Source organism: Equus przewalskii, chromosome 17 (genome assembly GCF_037783145.1).
Source record: "Equus przewalskii isolate Varuska chromosome 17, EquPr2, whole genome shotgun sequence".
NCBI lineage: Eukaryota > Metazoa > Chordata > Mammalia > Perissodactyla > Equidae > Equus > Equus przewalskii.
This window is the reverse complement of record NC_091847.1, coordinates 27,647,125-27,660,953: the sequence shown is the minus strand read 5'-3', so window position 1 is coordinate 27,660,953 and position 13,829 is coordinate 27,647,125. Positions and strand designations below refer to the sequence as shown.

The 13,829-nt window shown below is 37.4% G+C and overlaps 1 long non-coding RNA gene across 8 annotated transcripts in view; it reads right to left on the bottom strand.

Moving 5' to 3' along the window:
* Positions 1-6,282: 6,282 nt before the first annotated feature.
* The window catches only part of LOC139076785 (uncharacterized), a 143,009-nt gene continuing 135,462 nt past the window's right edge, over positions 6,283-13,829 (bottom strand). For 5 of the 8 annotated variants that reach the window (XR_011528734.1, XR_011528737.1, XR_011528736.1 and 2 more), the window contains 2 exons: positions 8,533-8,641; positions 6,283-7,942 (listed from right to left, as the gene is read on the bottom strand). This is a non-coding gene — a long non-coding RNA (uncharacterized lncRNA). Of the gene's footprint in view, positions 7,943-8,532; positions 8,689-13,829 lie in introns of all 8 variants that reach the window. The other 3 variants (XR_011528735.1, XR_011528741.1, XR_011528738.1) reach the window with 1 other exon arrangement.

Here is a 13,829-nt window from a genome sequence, read left to right as displayed (position 1 = left end):
AACCTTATTTCTTTATTTCAAAAGGTAGGGATAGTAATCCTACTTCTACTAATATTTTGGTACAAATCTTTTTTCTTCCTTCCTTCCACATTCACTCTCCCAGCACTCCTGCTAGTGTGCTGATGTCGCAGCAGTAGAGCTGGAGAAGTAAACAGAGACTCTGCAGCAAATGTATTCACAAGAGATGACTCCACAAAACATAAAAGCCTGTTCCCGTAAGAGAAAATCAACGCTAAGCCGTTTCCAGTTGGTGCCTCTGACTCCTTCTTTCTCCACCCTCAGGGGCTGAAGTAAGGCCTCTCACCCTAATGACTCCCAGGGGCAGGAGAATGAGAGTAATATGGGGTGAGCATGAGGAGCTGTGGGATCTCAGAAGCCAGGTACTGAGCCAAGGTCATTTATGAGGGCTACCTGCAAGCAATGCTGAGTGAGTCTTGAACAGTGAGTAAAAATAGCCAATGCTTACTGAGTGCTTACTATTCACCACATACCATTCTAAGTACTTTATATATATTATTTTATTTAATCCTCATGATAAACCCTTGAGGGAGGCACTCTTGTTATTCCCAATTTGCAGATGAAGAAACTGGGGCAGAGAGAGCTTAAGTAATTTGTCTATCGCTCACATGGAGTAAGCGGTAGCGCCAAACGTATAAGGTCTGAACCCAGACGCCACACCCTTTCCCATGATGCTTTTCTGTGGAAGTGTGGGTTTGCCCAGGCAAAGAGTGAGAAGAACGTAGTTCGGGACAGAAGGCGTCACACAAGTAAAGGTGCAAAGGCATGAATGAGGATTTGTGTTCAGAGACATAAAAACTTTGGAAAGGATACAGGAGAAATTATTAAAAAGTCATTTATAGCCAGGTCCAGAAATGTTACGATTTGTTGATTTACAAATAGCTGGATAAACTCTTAAGATGAACTGATGTGCTTTGCTCAGTATTTCCTGTGATGCAATGATACTTCCCTTGTCAGCTGGGCCATAAGGCATCACGTTGTCCTGAGGGGTTTGACAAATCAGAAGCAGAAATATCTTCGGTTTGAAAAGGGCTTTGGAAGGCCAACGAACCTTGATTATTGTGTTTATAAACACTAAAGCACTTGTGGCATAAAATTTTGACCAGAAAGACTTCGACTAATTCCTGATAAGTAAGAGAAGTTCTCCTCAGATGATACAAAAAATTCTACAGGTTGAGGAAAGCGGCAAGGAAGAAGGTAGGGATGATATAAACGTTGGCTAGGGTCAGAGTGTCTGAGAGAAAGGTGAATATGCCTGAAAATCTAGATAAAGACTAGGGAGCCAGCAATATCCAGAGTTCCCCACTACTGGGCATTATAGAAGGGCAGTAGCATAGAAATGCCTTCATGGAACATCTAGATAGAATGACCTTGGGTGCAGCACTTTCCAGGAATCCCAGAGTGGCTTCCTGTGAGCCAGAGAAGAGCACGATATCATCCGTGAGAGAGCTGACCTGGGGAAGCCTTGAGTTTGCTACAAGAAGATAAACAGCAGTAATGTGCATGTGCTCTGGAGAAGAGGTCATGTGGGTACCTCAACAGATGTCAGTGTGGATGGATGCTGACAACCTGGACCAGATCCCATTTGCCACAACCAACTCTTTCCCACGTGAACTTAACATTAGGTACTCCTTTTCAAGGATTGCGTTCAGGGATGGGAAACTATTTGATGAGAATTTAATTTTCAATACATAGTGAAAGGAAGCTCAAAAGAGACAACAAGTTCAGTTACAGAAAAAGTAAGTTAAATTTCTTATACACCTCGATTTGTGACTTGGCTTTCATACCTACCACACACCAAAGAAGTGCACACTGAGATGGATTTCAATGAAAACAATCCACTGGGGGAGGAGAGGTGAAGCTGGAATAGAGAGGAAGTAGTAGACTGGAATGGGGATCAGGACCAACTCAACCTGATGAGCAGGTATTTCTCATCAATGGACTACATGGTAATTTAACAAATGTAGTACTCTCACTTTTTCAATTAATCTCAAACAAACGTGTTTATCTCTGTGTCGTCCTTTCTGTGTATGACGACTGAAGGACTCTCCTTTCTTTCCATTTGTGGACCCCTCATCCCTTGTATGAATTTGCTCCAGACAATTGTTCCAGCCCTTTCTTAGACTGGTCCTGCCTAGCCTATCCTTGAGGTGATTTAAATATTCAGATCTTCCTTCTTCAACTGACCCCCAGCAATTCAGGAATGGGCATTTTGCTTTTAAATTTCTTCTAAAGTCTTTGCAGAAGTGCCTCACCCAGTACTGTAAGACTCTGTTGCTGTAACTCAATTTTTAACACACTTCTCTGAAGTTTACAATTGTGTTAGCTTCATTTAAGTTTTTCCAAACTTGGGAATATTAAGCAAGTAGTATGGTTTGGTTCTTAATTGCGAAAACAGTACCATGTTGCCAATATTGGGGATCCAATTTAATTTAAATCATTATTTCAAGTAACCATAACTTTTTACAACTCTAAATTTTCCGTCTACTTTTTCATACGTTAATATATACCAGAGCATGATAACACTTCCCAATGACCTGAAACACTTTTAGATAATCCTTAACTCCTAATCTCAAACTCCAATTTTAGTTATGCATATACCTTTAGCAGCATTTGAATAATTATTTTCTTTTTCTGTGGTATGTGGTATCTAAATCCTGGCCTATTGTGACCTTGCTATGAAGGGTATCTAAGCTATTTAACTTGTCTAGACTCAATTTCCTCATCTCCAAAGTATAAGTATTAAGAATAATTATTTATTTAGCTAATATTTACACGGCAGTCCAGCGTGATGACTTCTGTTCTAAGCACTTCGCGAATATTAATTCGGTTCATCCTCACAAGAGCTCAGTAAGTAGTTACTTCTAGTATCCCCACTTTATAAAGAAGTAACTTGAGGCTAAGTAACTCGCCTAAGGACACACAGCTGGTAAGTTGTGAATGAGGAGTTGAGCCTGTCTTCTTGACCATCACACGATGCTGCCTCTCCACTTAAAAATGCTTAGACTGTGTCTGTACACGCATCAAGTTGAGGTTTCTACTCTTAAGGGGCTGACAATTTTAGTCAGTCCTTAAAGTACTAAGAATTAAAATGCTGAAAATTTGGTACAGATGCTTACAATCAAATGATCAATAATAATCATGTGCTTCAACTGAATGATCACTGACGATATGCCTTCAAAGCATTGACAATACATTTAACAGAAATTGAGCCTTAATATATATGTGATTATTATAATAACTATTATTATAACAGTTACCACACTCTAATAGGCTAGTAATCATTTGCTAGTCCACGGGAAATTTATCACTGGTCACATCAGCCCATGGGCACATAGTAGGGGTCTCAAAGGGGTGTGAGTCTGAATAAAACTAGAAGATATGAGTTTATCTTTGCTAACTTCTCCACCCTTTAATTCCCCTCCCCAGTATCTACCCTTTTGGACACCTAAGACAAGCACAAAGAATTGTCATAAACTCATTGTGCTCTGAGTGAAACTTGCCAGCTAAACTAATAATTTACATTTGCATAGCACATGACTACTCTCTAAACTAGGCTTTCTGACTTCCAAGATGAATATCTGCTAGTTGAAACCTACAATCATCATGCTAAAAATCAGAAGGTAACCAGCTTGGGCCACACCAAGGAGCTTTGAATCACTATATAGAGTGGCTTGGACATTCTGGGTTAACAATTTTCCAACATATTCTATTTCTTTGTAGAGCCCTGAATAACAATTATAATGGCTCACAACTACTGAGGGCTTCTATGTGTTAGGCACTGTGCTTTCATTCTCAAAACAACCCTTGGAGGTAGATGATCAGTATTTCATTTTTGAGTGTGAAAATTGAGGTTGAGAGTAACTTTCTCACATTCACACATGGTTAGTGGCTGAATCTGTGTTATTTCTTGAAGCACGTTCTGATTATCTACTGCTCCCTAACAAATTTCCATAACACATAGTGGCTTAAAATAATCATTTTATTTTACTCAGAAATTGGTGGGTCAGGAATGTAGGAAGGGCTTGTCTGGGTTCATCTCTGATCCACATGGCATCATCTGGAGCAGCATGGGTCAAGAAAATCCACCTCCAAGATGGCTCCTCCACTAACGTATCTGTTGTTTAGTGCTCCTTCCCCATTCCACACTCCAATCCTGCCCCTACTCCCCAAATTGCTTCTCATCATCCAGGGCCTCCAGATGTGGCTTGGGCTTTTCACAGCAGAGTGGGTTGGTTGTTGAGTTTCACTTCTTACATGGAAGCGGGCTTTTAAGAGCAAGTGTTGCCAGAGACGAGCAGAAACTGGTAGTCCTCTTACAAGTAGGCCTGGAACTGGCATAGCACCACTTCTACTATATTCCAATGTTCAAAGCATCAGCCCAAATTCACAAAGAGGGAAAATAGACCCCACCTCTCAATGGGAGGAGCATCAAAATATGTGCAGCCATGTTTAGTCAATATTTGCAGTCATATTTAATCAATTAAGCATTTGCAGTCAAGTGGCAACTGGGGATGGAGATGTATGAAAGCTCATTTGGGCTGGACAGCCAAGTTGGCTCCCTCATGTGATTGTGAACTGATGTTGACAATTGGCTGAGAGCTCAGAGGAGATTGTTGACCAGGGTGCCTACGTGCACACAATCTCACTATGTAGATTCTCAAGCACGATGACTGGGTTCTTAGAGAAAGAGTCCTAACAGCTATCATTCCAAGAGACACAGGCAGAAGCTGCAAAGCTCTGCCTTAATCTATTGGTCAAAGAATTCATTAAGAAAGGCTGATTCACGGCGAGCGGAGACTCCACCTCTTGGTATGAGGTGGAACATTTCCCAACTTCTACCATGGTTGCAAGACCTTCTCATTAAGTGGTTCTTGAACATGTATTACACTTTGTCTGTCTCTGCATTTCCTCCTATCAGACAGCATTTCTTCTCATAGTAATGCATTTCACACAATGAAAGGTATGGTTTATTGTATTCAAGAATAAGTGATGCCTCCACCTGAGGGACACTTAGCAGGGATAGACTGAACTATATGAAATGCCTAACATTTAGTCAACTTTGACAAACAAAAATTGCAATTTCACAATTCAACTTAATATTTTAGTTATCTGTTAGCATTGAGATATGGAGTAAAAAAGAGATTTTATATAAATATTTAGCAGATTCAGAAAAAAACCTTTGCTATTTTAGCTTTTGGAGAAAGAGGTCACTTTATGCTAGGTCAGGATTACCAGACCAACATTTCTGTCTTCTGCTTACTTTATCCGTTCGTCCAGATCCCTGAAGCCCTTCCTGGCATTGATTCTTGGAGTTTATGAGGCCAACACTTCTGTTTGGTGAATACTTGTGAAGGCCTGCTCTCCAACCTTATCCCAATGGGAGGGAATAAGTCAATTCACCGTGTCAATAGCAATGAAAGTGTTCTCCTGCATATCAAATCTTCTGTTTTTCTTTGTGACTTTCCCAATGTTGTTCCTCAGATGAAGGAACTGCCTTACAATTTCCTTCTTGCTGAAAAGCTTTTCAATAATAGATTCCCCTGCGAAGCTCCCCACAGTTCTTAAAATGACAGAAGGGAGCCAAACCTCAAAGCTCAAAGCTGACTACTTCCTGAGGTGGTATATTTTAGGAAGGGATTACTATGAGTCAATAACTCTCTTATACTATGGTTTATATGGTAAGAAACACTCAACAAAGGTAAATCTGTAAGAGCAAAGTGATAATGAGTATAATTCTGTCCTCTTCGTCTTTCCTTTACTTAAATAGTACTTATTGAAGCAAATATGTTTTCTCTCTCTCACACCTCAGAAATCTTAACTATTTAATGATATGTAGTTTGAGACATCACAGGGTCTTTGGTCTCCAAGAGAACAAGTCTCTAAGAGAACACATCTCATGTCTATATTGGGAGTTTGGGGATTTTACTTGCTGTTTGAAACACAACATTCTGATAATAAACTGCTGCCAGGGTAGACAAGACTTGAAGTGGGAATTGGAGCAAAAGCAATTGTCTCTCTCAGTGGTACTTTACAGTGGAGTACAAGAGGCTGTGAACTCACGAGATCTAAGTAGAAGGAAGGGCTGCTGACTAACGTCAGTTCTATCTTTAAGGAAGTCTGGGCTCTGCTTGGTGTTTGGGCTGAGGTACAAAACAAATTCTCTATTTTCCCAAATAGTTCACCCCTCCCTAATTATAGCTCTCAGATGAATGTTTTGTTACCATCAGAAAGCAGGCAAAGCAGGAAGGAAATAATCAGGCATTTTCACTTAGAACATTGAATTTTAATATCGTTTTTCCTCTTGCTAAGAGACCTTTCAATTTTACTTCGTACATGTTTTAAGTCTGATCAATTTTACCTTTCAAGATATTATTCCTCATCCATAAAATTACACAAAAATTGACATAAACAAGCAGACTGAAAAGGAACAATCGTTGTGCATTTTTTAAAAACTAACCTTCGTGTTTATAGAAATAATAAAGCCTATGCAGTACTTCTTTGAAAGATCTTGCTCTAAACAAACTGAATTATTCATGCATCGAATTGTACAGCATTAGAACACCTGTTTTCAATCATGCATAATGTAAAATCACTCATTACCTCACAAGAGCCTCTACATCTCCAGCAATCAAATGGCATTGAAACAGCAAAACAGGTGCCTGGCAGGTGGATCCCAGCAGATGTTTTGGGCTTGTATGCCTTTTCTTGTACAGGTGTGATGATCTTGTTTTCAACTGCCTAATTGCCATTTAAATAGGTAATATTTAATTCTTCTGTACTTTAATATTTATTTTTGCTTCTTCAATTCCTCTCCCAGTTTGCTACTGCCTGGGCTTGAGGTGGATTTCAAAACTTTCGGGATCCTGGAAGGTGGAGAGAGGCCAGTTGAAGGAGCAGTCCCATTGTCTTAGGCTGTCACGGTGAAGGGACCCTCTGCTAAAAGGACAGTTTCTGGGTGAGCATGTGGAGTTTCAGTAGCATAGCTAACTACTGAACAGGAAAGGAAAAGTTACTTTCCCTTGTTAGTTATCATCCAAAAGTCATATTTAACCATTTCTACTGTGCATACCATGAATTTTAAATTAAGTCAATGCAAATCTTTGAGTGCAAATCAGAAAGAGAACATCTTTCTTCAGCTGCCAATACACAAATTATTGAACTTCTACAGATAGCTCTGTGTGTATCTTCCTCGTGAGGCGTCAAAATGCATTTGCTTAAGCATGTTTTAGTAAAACATCTTTAAGTCTCAGCTGGAAATAGGGTTTTCACGTCGTACTAGATTTATCCAATATAAACTCATTCTAGCAGAATAAGTAATGCAGCTTTCAACAGGGGGTGTTGCAGGCACCTTATTTCCCTGTTTGTATACTTCTTCCTTGTTTAAAAAACAATCAGCAAATTTAGTATCAGTGCAAGGTGCTATATTGAAAGCTGTGAAGACAGAAAACTTTGTTTTTGAGAAGTGCAGCATGAGTTTCTATAACATACCATTGATGCTGTCATTCTCTGTAGGTCTGTGTGCCTTTTTAGCCATGGGTTTACAGTGAGTCAGGCTGCCAGAGTGGAATTATTAGTCCATTCTTCTGACATAGTTGGAAATCTAGGCACCACTACATCATCCAAACTAAAGTCACTATCATGCGAGCAAGTGAAGACAAGGATCACACCAAGAACAAAGCATATGTTTGATATGTTACCTTATATCATTGATATTTTAGATAACCTATGCAAAATGTCCAAATATTTCTATGTAAAAGAAACAATGTTTTCAGTCACCCAAATATTGTATTAGTCCCATTTAAGTATTCAGATGTTTCTAAGTATCTGGATACTCAGGAAAATTCATGTAGAGCAAAGACCTGGAGATGACCACCTTTTCTTCCTGTTCTACCCGTGTCATGCTCTTTCCAATAAAAATACCCTAAAATGAAAGAAGAAAAAAATCTTATTGTAGTTTTTTACCACGTAAGGTATTAGAATTATGTAAACTAATTTAATGGCTTTTTAAAATCAGATCAGAAAGTTAACCCCCAGGTCTTATTTTTTCACCTAAGAATTACTGATAACTTGCTAAATTAATGGTCATAACTTACTCTTGAGGTTGACCTCTATCCTAAGTAAAATGAGAACAAAATATCTGTTGCAGTATATATTAAGCAAACAGATCCCAGTCTTTTATATCTATTACATTTATTCTATTTATACATTAGTTATTGATATTTTATTACTATAATTTTTTAATCTATTAATTCCACATGAATTACTGATTTCGTGTAATAATAATCATCATCATAACAAATCACAATCACTATTTTCACCACACCGTCACCACCATTTATTGAGAAGTTATAATCAAACGAGATATTAAATATTTTACATGGATTATTTAAATACTATACTATATTAATACATACATACACATATTATGTATACATATACTTACACATATACATATATTATGTTAGCTTTACCATTTTTATTATTCAAATGTGTTAAAAAATTCAGACCTACCAAAGGTAGAGAATATGAAATCCATCTTAAATCTTAGTTTCAAGTTCTTTCTCAGGATAACCCATTTTGGCTTGTCAGATAGAGTTCTGAATCTTCAGGATCTGAAGAGCTGGAAATAAATTTGATATCATGCTCCATCGTATCCAGTATGTGGCACTGATAGAATAAAGACAAGCTAGTTCTAAAGAGGATAATATTTTGAAACATTTCTAAAAGACATCTCAAAAGCAAATGTTATCCTAGACATGGGAGCACTCTATTCTTCAGTGTGTTTGTGTGTGTGTGTATCTCAGATCCTTACCATTAATTATCCATTTTTGTTCTTCAAAATGCAAATGCATGCTTAGTGTCTGACTAGCTCAATGCAGGAATGTGAAGGTATGCTTTCTTTGGACTAACTTGTACTTGTTAATACAAATAAATATAACATTCTATAGCATTTATGATTAGGTAACAATAGCAACAAAAAGGAATAAATGAAGGCATTGTTCCAATATAACTGAACAAAATATCTACAATAATAAAGTAGAAGGCAATGATATTTTTAACTTGAAAACACCATAATTTTTTTTTTTTTTAAAGATTTTATTTTTTTTCCTTTTTCTCCCCAAAGCCCCCTGGTACATAGTTGTGTATTCTTCGTTGTGGGTCCTTCTAGTTGTGGCATGTGGGAGGCTGCCTCAGCGTGGTTTGATGAGCAGTGCCATATCCGCGCCCAGGATTCGAACCAACGAAACACTGGGCCGCCTGCAGCGCAGCGCGCGAACTTAACCACTCGGCCACGGGGCCAGCCCCCGAAAACACCATAATTTACCTAAAGCGCAGTAGCATAGGTAAAAGTAGAATAGATAAAATTCATCAAGAAAGCTCATGGGAATATGCAGCTTCATTAAACTAAAATTTAGCACAACAGAAGACTAAAAGGTCATCAAAAACAAATAGCTACACTGTGATTTTAAAAATAGCGACTTACTGTTATTTTTTGGAACTTTTGGAGTGTTACTTGATTTGTGTGTTCCCTAAATTTGACCTGAATTTTTCTGCTATACAACAATTTTATCATTCTATTATCTATATTCTTCTACATGTATGTTAGGACCAGTTTACACCAGAATGAATCAATGCAAGCATATCAGGACTCTGGGGGTGTCTGACTTCTTGCAGAATTCTGCCAAATAAAATGAAATGAAACCACACTAAAAGAAAAGCGAAATAATTAGGAGTTTAGGGATGAAATATTTTAAACTGGACATTGCATTGTATTTTCTGGAAATAGATAAACACAAGAAACATTTAACGAAATACTAATGAATTGTTTCATTTTCAACAAAATTAGTGCCCTGGAAACTATTTGGAGACAGTAAAGATTGTGGTCAGTAGCTCACACAAAATACCTAGTCTTCCAGGATGAGAAGATAATTTCTGTCTCCACTAATCACTCTTTTTACCAGAGTTTAAGAAAATGACTTGCAGAGTAATTGCCTGCTTGCTATAGTTCCTTTCCTACTACCCTTCCTTCAGACTCTCAAGGACGCACTTTCTCCATTGAGTTAGAGAATGGCAGGAGAAAGAAACAGCCAAGTGTAGATTGAGAAGGTGTGCAAAATTGACATCAACTTCACTTACTTAGAAGAAAACTAGTGCCCAAAAGCAAGTCTTTGCTTAGGAAACTAGACAAATTTCTTTTTCTAGAAAATACTATATACAGAGCATTGAGGAGAATGATATAAATAGGCACAGAAATATCCCTAGAAAACAATTTCAGTCTCTTCAAATCAATCACACACTCCAAAGTCAAAATATCTCAGTATATTACACAAAAACTGCATTTCCTGAGATCCAGCCATGAGGTCCATTCCCAAGGGAGATTTTTGTTAACAGCATGATCTCAATTTTAATGAAACTCTGCTACCAAGTAAAGTTTTCTTACAAATCTGCTATAAAAGGCATGAAACATTTAAAGAACAAAATGATTAAGTATAGCTGTTGTTTAAAAATGATATTAACCAGCAGTATTTTTTAGTTGAGTACATTTTGGGGAAGTAGAAGTTGGTGGCAGCCACGGGATTGATACACATGTGATCTGTTTAATCTTCCTCAAGCATAACAGGCTTCTATCTGCCATGGAGAACCTCTTTAATTTGTGACACGAGCAATCCTGCATTGGTTTCCCACTTCTTCTTCTTGTGCTTCATGTGGATTCCCTAAGCTTTCCAAAGTTGAGACCCTCCTCCCTGTATAAGGCTTTGAGGACCAGCTTCCACAAGGTCTTTATTAATTCTTTCACTTCTACGTTTTGAATTTCCCATTGTCTATGCCATGACTCAGGTTCCCCAAACCAGTGCCAATTCTAGATGTTTTATCTTCTTTGGCATATAATGGGTCTCTGAATTTGTCCTGCTGGTACTGAGTAATGTCTTATACATAGACAGCGCTGCAGATGTTGACTCTCACCTACAGGTACAGAGTCATGGTCTTTTCTACATCATCCATATAGAAATATTTTTTGATTTAAATTATGTTGTATTATAACATAAACATAAGCATAAAATTAGTTACAAACTCCTTATGCTTACAACTTTGAAATGGCTCCTGACCATGAAACGTTGTGGCTGGGGTGTGGTTTTTTCCTCACAGGATTTCCACCCCTTTCTGTGTTGTTCCTCGTTGTGGAGGTTCTTTTCATCCAGTGTCCAGATCTCTCTCAGAGGAAATTGTTCCACAAGTAATTGTAGGTTTGTAGTGTCCCTGGGAGGAGGTGAGCTCAGGATCCTCCTATGCCGCCGTATTCCCAAACTCCCTCATCTAAAAGTACCTTGAACCACTGCACAAGATCAACACTTTTCTTTCACTTATTTTCATAAAAATTATTTTTCAACACCCATTCTCTTAAAACCTGCTTTTAGAATCTTTAAGTTCTGAGTTTTCTGGCTTTTGGGTAAGTTTGCTTTCTTCAGATCTAGGGGGCCTGCAAAACCCTGTCCATAAACTGTTATAAACTCCAGGCCACAGATTTTCGGCATCAACTAGAAAGCCAATGATCTAAGACAGCATACTGTGTCACTCAAATTATGACTACTGTCTGAACTTAAGTGCACACTAACTAGAGTATTTACCTACCTGGGCCCATTTCTTCAAGATTTTAATCCCTGTCCAGTTCACTAAATGTGTCGCTCTCTTCCCTTATCTCCCATTTCTATGACGCCTGAATGTAAGGTACCAGTTAATTGTTTGCAGGTAATTTTGAGGACTATTTGAATGGTAGCAAGAAATAGATCACCAACCCACAAACAGGTGGTAAACGTTTGATAGGATCAGTGTAATATGACCATATCCTCTATTTTACTCACGTTAGTAGAGATTCTAAAACATTTTTATTTATTCTAAAGTAGATGGTGAACTTTCAAAGGAAGAGAATGAAATAAAATTTACTAAGATAGTAAAAGTAAAGTGTAATGAGATGATTCAAATGGTCTTTTAGGATTTTAAAGTATCTCAGAGTTATTTTGAATATCAAATCTCATTCTATTATATATGGGCAGACAGGAGGTTAAAGGGATTTTTCACTTGGTAGAATGCCGTAGCTATATTTCTCTGCTTTTAACATTTTAGCAAATAATTGAATTAGTATAATTTGTGTTTTCTGTCCTAGGACGCCTTGTTCAAAGAGATTGTTCAAGTTCTTACATAAAACATGTTTCTGTATGTGGTTATCAGTCATTTTTACTACAGGCACTTGTGAATTTTTTGCTCATTTTAGACTATATGGCAGCATTCAATGTAAATTAGTCAGGTAAACTAAATTTACAGAAAAAAGCTAAGTTTTCCACTTAAAATCTTATTTCATGTTGCATTGAGTTAATTTTTTTAAATCAACCATGCCAAAATTAAACTTTAAAATTTTATACAGGCAATGAAGGAAATGTTGCTTTGGAAACCTTTCTTTTTCTCAAAATACTTTATAAAGTTTCACTTAAAATCAATCATACATTATTTAGCCATTATTTATCAGTTTTTTCATTTTTGTTTATATGAGTATCTGCAATACTATTCAAAAATATATACGAATAATGTTTTGTTAATGTTATTCCTTATAAAGAAATGCTTGTATTATTTGAATATTTCATACAATCTTATTGTACATGTAAGGCATTATGTAGCCATTAAAGCAACATCAAAGACTTTAAAGTAACTATATATTCCACTCGAAACTCTAAAAGCATTAATTACCATGCATAGTCACACACTCAAGAATTCAAAGCTATTCCATTGTTTTTTCGGAGTAAAGCAGTAGAAGAATGACTTTCTTCTTGGTAAATTGAGAATGATGTTTAATACAGCATACTCATTTACTTAGTTAACTACATAATTAAGCACATTTTCCTTTGTGTGTACCAAAGTGAAGAGAAAATATTAAATGAAAATAGCATCTTTAGCGACATATGAGAGGTCAAATATTAAAATACTTTGTTCACTAAGAGGAAATATAAAATTCAACAGTTAACAAATACTTGTTGAGTGCAGTTGCTTCTGAGGTAATATTCTAGGTGCTTGGCATATATCACTGAACAAGACAGACAAACAACTCTGCCCTTATGGGGCTTAAATTCTAGCAGGGAGAGACAGAAAATGAAAAAAAAACATAATAAGTGAGCAAATTGTGTGGCCCATTAGAAGATGGTAAGTGTCATGAGAGAAGAAGAAAAAGCAGAACAAGATAAGGGAGAACGAGACTACAAAGAGTAGGGTATACATGACAGTACTAAATAGGGTGCCCAGCGTAAGTCACCCCAGTCAGCACGTACCATCTGAAAGAGGTAAAGGGAATGAGCATAGTTGAGATCTAGGAGAAAGGCATTCCAGAAGAAGAAATGGCTAGTGCAAAGGCCCCAAGGCAGGAGTAGGAATGCCACTGCAGCTAAAGCACTGTGAGTTAAGGAGAGTAGTATAGGAGCTCCTGGAGGTGTCAGGGCCCAGAATTTTAGGTCAAGGTCAGCAAACTTTTCTGTGAAGAGTCCAGTGGTAAGTATTTTGGTCTTTGCCACCCACACAGTCTTTGTTCCAACTACTCAACTCTGCCTGCGTAGCACCAAAACATCCATAAGCAAAACATAAAGGAATGTGAGTGGATGTATTCCAATTAACTATATTTATGGACACTGAAAGTTAAATTTCATATAATTTTCACAAATCATAAGGTAAAAAAATTTTTTTACCCATTTAAAAGTGTAATACTATTCTTAGCTCATGGGCTATTAAAATATGGCGGAAGGCAGATTTGGTGTGCTGGATGTAGT